At 36.7% G+C, this 9,963-nt stretch overlaps 1 non-coding gene across 1 annotated transcript; it reads left to right on the top strand.

Annotated features, from left to right (window-relative positions):
- Nucleotides 1-4,906: 4,906 nt before the first annotated feature.
- Nucleotides 4,907-5,012, top strand: LOC124886291. Its single transcript, XR_007043377.1, has one exon. It is a non-coding gene; the product is annotated as a small nucleolar RNA R71 (small nucleolar RNA).
- Nucleotides 5,013-9,963: the final 4,951 nt, after the last annotated feature.

Below are 9,963 nucleotides of genomic sequence, written 5' to 3'. Positions count from 1 at the left end.
AGGATTGAAGTGAGTACGAGAGATTAGACTCATGCAAGGGTAGGCTTTTTAGGCTTAAAGTGGGTACAAAAACCACAAAGATGAACTATGATTATTTCTCCAACCAAGTACAGTCTAAATTAGCTATGAAAGACTAAAGGGGAAATTGCTAGATAGCACAAGTACACAAGAGATGAAGGCAATCAACTTTACACATATGGCATGTGAGTACCATCAAGAGGGTTCAATCATTCTACTCACTCAAGATAATGATGGGGAATTCATTAGCTTTACAAAGTTAATTCTTTATGTCATAAAATAAGGAAAATATCATTACAAAGTTGCTCACATCCATGCCATCGAATTTTGTAAAATTTTTGGGCAGAGGGGGTTCTTTCTCTTTGTATCTGCACCACACATATCTACTAATAATGGAAACAACTCAAGATATAGTCTCACATTGAGAATCGTAGGGCGATCTAACTACCTATATGGTTACTCAGACTTCACCAATGGATATGAATGTGATCCAAAATCGTCAATGCTACAAGTACTCAGACTTCCCTTGCATTTTATAGCTTCAATGCCATAGGTACTCAGACTTCCCCTTCACATACTGATAGAAGCCCAATCACGATGGCAAGAATCATCTAGTGTAATTCAAACAAAAATATCTAACTAACAATAAAGGCAAGGATTATTAAAAAGAGCACAGAAGTATGCAGAAATATCAATAATACAGACCCAAATGTCATGAATAAGGAAACACCCCCAACTAACAAGGTAGCAGTGTCCCCACTGTATAAATAATCAAGGGTAGAAGAGATATGGGTGCTCTTTAAAACCTCATCAAAGGCCGGTATCACTCATAAACCCTGCATCATTACCATCCTCTTCAATATCTGACCACTCGGCTAGGGTCTCATTATCAATGTCGACCCAAGAAGTTGGAAGCCTGCTTCGGGGCTTCAAAATAATCCATAGGCCTTTCATCTCTTTCTACATCATGGTAAAGAACTCGTACCTCTTTTTCTCCCTAGTGATTATCTTTTTATGTGTGCTCCAAAGTTCCCAGTATGATGCCACCAAAGAGGAGTAGGCTTCCTCAAGCTAATCAATAGTAGATTTTTGCTTTTTTTGGCACTCCTTGTACTCATCATAATCGGCACGTGACACATATGAGTGATGGGTGGTAGAGGGCTCTCCCGGCACTTGAGGAAAGCTAGCTATAAGCTCTTTAATGGTTCTAATATTTACTCCAATCTCTTCAAGAGGTCCCATGGTGGTTGGCCTATGACGTTCAAGTTCGATACATGTTAGATCTTTCAAGTTGATCTTTCTTTTCTTGCTTTTTCTTGGTGTGCCCTCTCATCGAATTCTCAATGGGTATATGGGGGCACTAGGACATACCCATGTATCACTAGCATATTTATCCACCCCTGCTCTTATGCACAGCTCAATAATCAGAGAAAGGTAAAAGAGATTTGTACCACTATGATTTTTGAAATGATCTATTTCATTGACCATAAGTTAACTAACATCAAAAGGTATGTGGTCTAGAATACAAGCAACCATTCCAGCATGCAATTTAGTGACTGTCGTCATATGGGTGCAAGGAGACACTCCCTATAAATAATATGCAACCATATTTGAGCGTCAGAAGTGAAGTCATTCATGCAGATGTTGCTTTTAGTCTTAGTCCATGAGACTTCCTTTTTGAGACATAGCATTGTGCTAACCAATTCCTTGATTTACACCCCTTCTCCTTGAATTCACCTATGTCTTCCTTCTTGAGCCCATAAATATCATTGATTTTCTTAGCCCCAAATTTCACCGGCTTTCCCCATATCTTTACAATCACATTAAGTGGGTATGAGAAAGATACTTCACTAATATTAAAATAAAATTTACGGACCCATTGTTCATTTCCAAGGCATGGATCTGGGGCAAAGCACCTCCACCTTATAGCTTTAAGTTTGTCTTCAAAAGTCGGTAGCTTCTCCGGTATATTCTCCAAAAAAATTTCTTTTTCCAACAACAACTTTGTCTTTCAAAGATCACTGTAGTAGTGAGTTGGGCATTTGGGTACCATGAATCTGATGTGATCAAACTTATCCATGAGATTGTCCTAAAAGCACTAAACATATATTATATCTTTCAGTGTCAGTTGAATCATGTAAGTTGTGCTAAATTTAAATTTAAAATTCATTGGACTAGGTGCTAGGGGTTGCCTGCCTAAAAATTAGGAGTACAAGATTTTTAACATGATAGGAACCTGCCCTTAGTTACTATGATTGTGGTATAAGAGCTATATATGTGTCATCGCAGTCGTAGTCTATGACCACAATCTCGACACCTGAGGCTGGTTCTATGTCAGTTGTGAATGTTCAACTTCCTCCCAATTCTAGACTACCAACTTGTTTTACAATATATGTACAAATAAAGGTTATGGGACCAATCCTACCGGTGTGTGTGAATATGCCCTTAAAAAGTAAATGCTACTATTGAAAGTTCATTTGAGGAATTTATCAAACACAAGGTGTGCATATTACATTTGTCTACCATACACACTATTGGGTACTCAGGGTTTCCCTACTTGTGTGAATACCTCAATTAAACAACAAACACCATAACAATAATAAGTATGACCACATGTAAAGAATAACAATAAAGATGCTAGGACCTTTCTTAATCATGCACTCAATGGACTATTTTCCAAAATGAAAGCAAGGGGTTCATGTTACCTACCAGAGTTGTGATGCAAGAGGGATGTGCACAGATACTGATCGAGAGCTTACAACTTGGCCAACAATATTGCTTAGATTTGAGAGTAACATCTTGAAAAATGAGTGAGGGAAATAAAGGAGACTAGGGGTCAAATAACTGAAATGACCACAACCTCGATCAGGGGACGCGACCGCAGGCATCCATGTAGTTGCAATCGCGATTGTGGTAACTGAGAGCCATTTTTTGCTCACCTATTTCCCCTATTCAGTATTTTACTCAATTTTCATAGAATTTTCCTGCTTGGATTTTCAATGTAAACTTTCATACTTTACCCTTTTCAAAACACATTCAATGCAATCGAAAGTGCCACAAATGCATGGGTTATTCAAATGCAAAAGACAAAATCTACACTATGAGAACATAACAAAATGGATACGAGCCACTCTCATGGAATTTGTGGGTTGCCTCCCACCTAATTCCTTATTTATCATCGTGGCACAAGGTCTTTCTTCTGTCAATCTCATGGAAGGTCCTCAAACCCCTCATCTTTCACTATCTCATTTTCAACATCTACCACGGTTACTACTTGGAGCTCTGCGGTTTTCTTCTTTGACAGGCAAATTTTGAATGATCCCTTATCTTCTTGCACCCAAAAATTGATTTCCCCAAAATCTAGATCTACAATGGCTCTCCCAGTGGCTAATAAAGGACGACCAAGAATTATAGGCACCTCTTAGTCATTCTCAAAATCCAATAGAATGAAATCAACTGAGTGAATGAATTTGTCCACCTTCACGTGGACATCAAACAATATATCTACTGATCTTTATATGGACTGGTCTTCCATCACAAACATTGTGGTTGGTTAGGAGTGTCCAAACCAAGTTTATTATAGATGACATATGACATTAGGTTGATGCTTGCACCAAGGTAACAAAGAGATTTTCCAAACTCATGAGTACCAATGGTGCAAGGGATAGTGAAGGCTTCAGGGTTGTTTTTCTTTTTCACAACTTTGACATCCATGATCGATGGTATCATTGTCAACGAGCTTTATCTTGGACATTATATTCTTTATTTACTTAGCATATCCCAAAATCTCTTGAATTTCTTCAAGTAGTGGGATATTTATGGAAAGATTGCTAAATTTTTCCATGAATTTTCTCAATTTGTCACTCTCTTCCTTTTTATGCAACCGTTTAGGGAAAGAAGAAGGAGCATAGTTTGTTGGCTTTTGTTCTCCTTGTGGCTTTTCAACTTTGACCACTTCCTCATTGCTTTCATTAGATTTTTATTATCATTTTCTTTTCTTCTTTAAGGTGTCACCTCCTTCGCCTTGGCCTTGGGAATATTTTCACTCATCTCTCCTCAAAGGGGCTCTTCAAGTGCTTTTCTGCTTCTAATGACAATTTCTAGGACTTATGCTTCATTCTTTAAGTTGACAATAGTGTCACTCAAAAGTCCACCTCTAGCCCTTGCATTTAGTTGTGTGGATATTTGAACGACTTGGGTCTCTAATTATTTGATGGAGATGGAGTGAGAAACCACCATTTGGGAGAGTACGGATAAATTACCCTTCAAATCATGGACCAATTTGTTTGTACCTTTAACTCTACTCAAGATTCATGCCAAAACATCTTTGGTCTTGAACTTTTTGGGGTCAATGACTTTTCACTCCTTGGACTTAGCCCTATCGTAAGGAGGAATGTAGCGGTCATAGTCATATTTCCTATCTCTCCAATCTCTTTCTCAGTCTCGATCCATCCAATGTTGATTCCCACCTTGCCTTTTATAGATGGGGTAGGAAAACCCCGAGTAGTTTGCTACATACCAAATTTGTTCATCCAACTTCTTTGCCTCATCATCGTTTTCATAAGGATTTGATGTTATGGCATTTACCGCTTTTGTGGGTACTCCCATAACATGTTTCATTAGAAACTCAAGCTGGGTTATCATCTTTGTCATATTCTCCTCCTTCTCCCTTTCTCCTTTTCTTTGTTGATTGGTCACCATGGAGTTAGTAAAGGGGTTAGCGTCATGGGTGTGCCAACCCTGATTTTGTTTGGATATGTCACCTATCAATGGGAAAGCTACAAGATAATACAATTTAACAATAGATCCACCGACTGCATTATCCATAACCATTTTGTTGATTGGGTCAAGATATTAATAGAAAATCTCAAGGAGCATCTTATTTGGGACCTCATGATTTGGGCATTAGGATAGATTTCCATTAAACCTCTCCCACGCTTCAAACAATGGTTCCCTATTCAATTGCTGGAAGTTTACAATCTCATCCCTCTTTTAAAGCATTTTTGTGGTGGGAAGTATCTATCAAGGAACATCGTGGTGAACTCCTCCTAAGAGGTGATTGAGCTGGGTGGAAGTGAGCAGAGCCATAAAATAGCCTCGCTCGTTAGCGAAAATGGAAGGAGTTGAAACCGAATGGATTCTTATGTAATATGCTCTATGTTAAATGGTGTACAAACTTCCATAAAGTTTTTGAAATGAACATTTTGGTCCTCATATGCTTGAACCCCGTATAATCCTTTCATTTACAATATTTGAAGCATAACACTAGTCATATGAAACACACCATTTCCATTGGTTGGTGTGATACGGATAGCACTTTTTTACCCCACTTCATTCAATTGTCCCTCATCATCTTGTGGAGTATCAGAGGGACCAAAATTACTTGCATTATAACTCATCGCTCTGTTCACACTTTGATCACCTACAAAATAGTCAAAAATAAAAAATAAAGTAAATTACCCAACTCTGGTATTCCTAAGTAAGAATATCACCACATAAGTGAAATCTATATTTCACTCCTCAACAATGTTGCTATTTTGATAATGCTCAACTCACTCCCATATTTGAGGGATGAGGTGATCATTGTCAAGTAACCCAATATAAATTGGGGTTAAATCTCAAGTAGTGAATCCTATAAACTTCCAACCTGTGAATGCTCAAGTTACTATAAGGTTACTCGAAATGCTATGGAAACAAAATGTATAAGTAAATTGGGTGGGGGGGAATCGTCGATATTTCTTCACACAAACTTTAATTAGTATGGAGTGAATGCAATCTTTGGTCTAAATTCAAGGTTTGGAGGAATATTGGAATTATTCCTCCTTAGAGGTAATGTATCTGGGTTAATGTTGGGTCATCAAGGAATTGAGTTGTTATGTAATAGATAAGCTAGGTCAAATTCCATTGAGGTTAATCTTTCGATTAAACCACAACGATTTTACCCATTGGCTCTTTCGAGCACCTAATAAGTGTGGAATTTATGTAACCACCCAAAACCTTAACCAAGCATCCCTATTTCTAGGATGATGCTCATTATATATTACACTTCCTAAACAATTTTTTCTAAGATTGCAAAGTGTAGTAAACCACAGACTAAGTTGTTCACCATTTCCTTGTCCCCCGATAAACCTCTTTCGAGGATATTATAGGTTACCTAATATTCACCTAAGTTTTTTTTCGAGGATGACAAAGGATTTCTAGAGCTTGGACCTTTCACCCATCAAACCATTTGGAAATTTGGAGTTTTCACTAATTAAATCCCAACTCATAAGCTCAAGCAATGGTGAAATCCATACTCAACAACTAAAATCCATGCAAACACAATAATATCCACACACAATTATAAACTAATTAAACATAATTCCAAGACTAAATTATTTAGCTACTCATGAAGAAAGTAAAGAGAGATATACCATGTGGGTCGACCAAAACATTCATTCTTGAATAATAAACTAAGAAACTTGAGTCTCCAAAGTTGATTACACACTTTCCCAATTAGGGTTTCAAGTTTAGAATTCAAAACTATATTATGTGACAAGTAATACCGAAATAAGAAATGGTTTTTTCTTATAAATGATTTGAGATTTGTCCATGACATTTTATAATGCTGCCCTTGGACAAGTTCCTGCTGATCTTTGATCACGTGTATGTGAATTCTACCATGGTCAGATTCTATGACCATGTTGCTCTGACCATCTTGCCAGACTGCGACCGTAGCTAGAGAATCGCAGTCGTGGTAGCCGGGACTGGTGCAATCCAGGTCTTTAACTGCACTGTTCTATGCTTCATATTTTATTATTTTCATCTCCAATCCATATCTTTTGACCTCCTTAGCTTTCTTACCTGCATCGAGTGGACATTAGTGCATCTAATCACAAGTTTGTCTTATTTATGCATTCAAATCAAGGCATTGTGTACGCATAATGAGTATAAATGAGTGGTAAAAACACTACTCATTAGTGTTCAACTTGCCTATTCTCTTTCTCTGTATGTAATGTCAACAAAATTTGTATTATTAATTGTCTTTTGAACGTGGTGATAAATCTCACCCTTTACCTTGTGAGTTTCAAGGTGTCTTCTTATTGCTCCTTGTCTTTAACCTCAGTTCAACTTTTAACTTTTGGGTCTCTAGTTTATTAGATTAGGTGGAAGAATTATAAGATGGATGTGAATCTTGGTAACTGTTTTAATCCCCTTTGCATAATATCAAACTCCCTTAAGAGGACATTCTCGAAAATGGGCAATCCTCAAGCTTCTACAGTAGCTCCGAGGTCAATTAAAATGTATTAGATTAAGATACGTGAAATCATAATCAAATAGATGAATCTCCCACTTTATTTACATATTTAATCCACCAAGGTTCCCACAACCCTAGTCAAGTAAATTAGTTTCTCATGTTCATGAAACAATCTATGATAAACAATTAAGAGTTCATTTAATTAATTGCAAACGAATAAGAGGAAACAAATCCAAAGTCTTCAATTGAATAAAACACAACATCTCAAGAACAAAATCTCAATGATAAAAATATGTTAAGCATAGTAAAAGTAATGTAAAAATGAATAACCTAATTAAAGAATAACCCTAAGGTATTTATAGTATCTCAAAATAACCTAGAAATACAAATTAAAACGGAATAGGAAAAGTATATCGGCAAAAGGTATGACTTGTGTTGTCCACTTGTAAGATATTCTTACGAGTAGTATAGTGCTTGTTGTAAGTACTCCAGTAATTGATCCTTCAATACTTCAGGCTTCTGTTGTCCATATGAATCATCCCCATGAGTCGTAACTTCTAATACCCCAAGATTCCCAACCAATAGTGGAACAATGTTTCAAGCTCATGATAAATAAATTCTAGTTATTTGGTAGTTTTATGAACAAGTTTGATATGTATTAAGTTCTTAAATATGTCCTAGCTATTAGACGGCTCAAAACATTCCTTACCGATTGGATTCTTGGGAAGGATATTGCCATAGTCAACTTCAAACGAGCATATATCTTGTTTTACTATGAATTTTTGAGCTCATGACCCACCAATAGATAGATAATTGAATTATATTTCGAATGAAACCAATTTTTCCTAAATTTGATATCAGAGTAAAAGGTGAAGCCTATTTTACTCCAGCATGTCAGCCTGAAAACTGAGTGACGACATTTCTGATGACTTATCATAATTCTGACGACATTTCTGATAACCTATCACATTTCTGATGACATTTAGGACAACTTATCAACAATCTCATCAGACTTACGTAGAATGTTAGAAATTCCAGCTCCAAGGTGATGAACTGGGCTGACGGGCTATCACAAATTTGATGGCTTATCATCCCATGTCGTCAGCTGATAATTTCAGCAACTAGGAGGTAATTTCATAGGGGTATTTTGGTATTTTTCCCTCACTCTAAACCTTATCCCACGACATAGAACACCAAAAACATGTACTTATCTATTGGAATTAAGTTTCAAAAGCTCTTAACCTTCTTTGTTCCCAGGAACAAACTTAGGATTTCTTCTCAATTAACTTCAAGACTCCATCTCACTCTCCACAAGATATTCAAGAATTTAGACTCCCAATCCAAGAACATTCAAGAAAGGTCAATTTTATTTTAAGATTCAATCATTAAGGTATCCATAGTGTTCATCCACGGATTCCTTTCATTCGAGGAGTCCAAGAACCATATTTTAAATTATAAATTGTGGTTATACGATTGTGATATGAGCATGTTTAGGATTTATGGTTGTTAATTGAGTTACAATATGTGATCTTGGTGTATCATCATGAAGTGTGTGAGCTTGTTGGTTGAAACTCATGAATTTGGGGGTGTTAGATTTTTAATTTGATGAATACACCTATGCCCTAAAGAGTGCATGTAAGGTGCTTGATAAAATTCTTAGAATAGTAAAAACCATGTTTTCATGACTCAATCATTCCCAAATTAAAAATCTATACTATTCCTTATGACTCAACATGATTGTCATGCTATAGTTGTGTATTGGTTGTTGTGCTATGAAATGCTCATGATATTAAAACCATGCAAGTAGTTTCATGTTGAATGTATTCCCTTTCATGAACAAGAATATGATAACCATGTAAAGTATGAAATTTCTTACTTATGACATTATGAATTGTGAACTCTGTTCTTATGATCAAGTAAGTCATGTTGTGTCAGTTTCCTTCCATAGAGTCCTGGGGGTACTTGTACCCAAAAAATATAACTGTATGCCTAGAGACATGTCATGTTTCACGATATCCTTAATTAGGCCATGTTTATAGACTTCAGTTAGTCATGTTACTCAGGAAACCGCACGATCTCAGTCAGTTATCAGATATTAGTAGTATTCTGTTAGTCAACGGAATTCAATGAACTCAGTAAATCATGTTCAGTCTCTTCATCTTGGAGTAGAAATTAAAACTGAGTAAACCCAAGGATGGGAACTCACTTGCCAGTAGAGGATATGATTCCTAGAAGTAATCCTTTCATTCCAAAACTACGTAGTCAGCATAGGTAAAAACATCATATCTACTAGTTGAGGGTAGATGAGGTGGTCTAACCTGCCTGTAGAGGGTTCCCACCATTCTCATTTTGAGTACCTGCTAGTAGACGGTTCTTACAGCCTGTCTTTATCAGTGGCACAATATTGACACCCTTCTAGTCGGGGCAGAGATTTGACCCCAGTTTAGCTATATTGGCACATATAGGGCATGTACGTTAAACAACTACCTCCCATAGTTTTAGTATCAGTCTCAGTAAAGGAACTCAGATAGTTCTTCAAATTTTTAGAACTGTCAGATACAGTCAACTCAGTTATAGAAAGGAACTCAGATAGTTCCATCAGACTCAGGACTATCAAAAATAGTAACTTATGTTATCAGTCATATTAGAACCCCAGTATCAGTCATGCTAGATATCAGTAAACTATGTTATTAGTGTAAAGATTCAGT

This window comes from Capsicum annuum, chromosome 7, assembly GCF_002878395.1.
Source record: "Capsicum annuum cultivar UCD-10X-F1 chromosome 7, UCD10Xv1.1, whole genome shotgun sequence".
NCBI lineage: Eukaryota > Viridiplantae > Streptophyta > Magnoliopsida > Solanales > Solanaceae > Capsicum > Capsicum annuum.
This window is presented reverse-complemented; position numbering and strand designations above follow the sequence as displayed.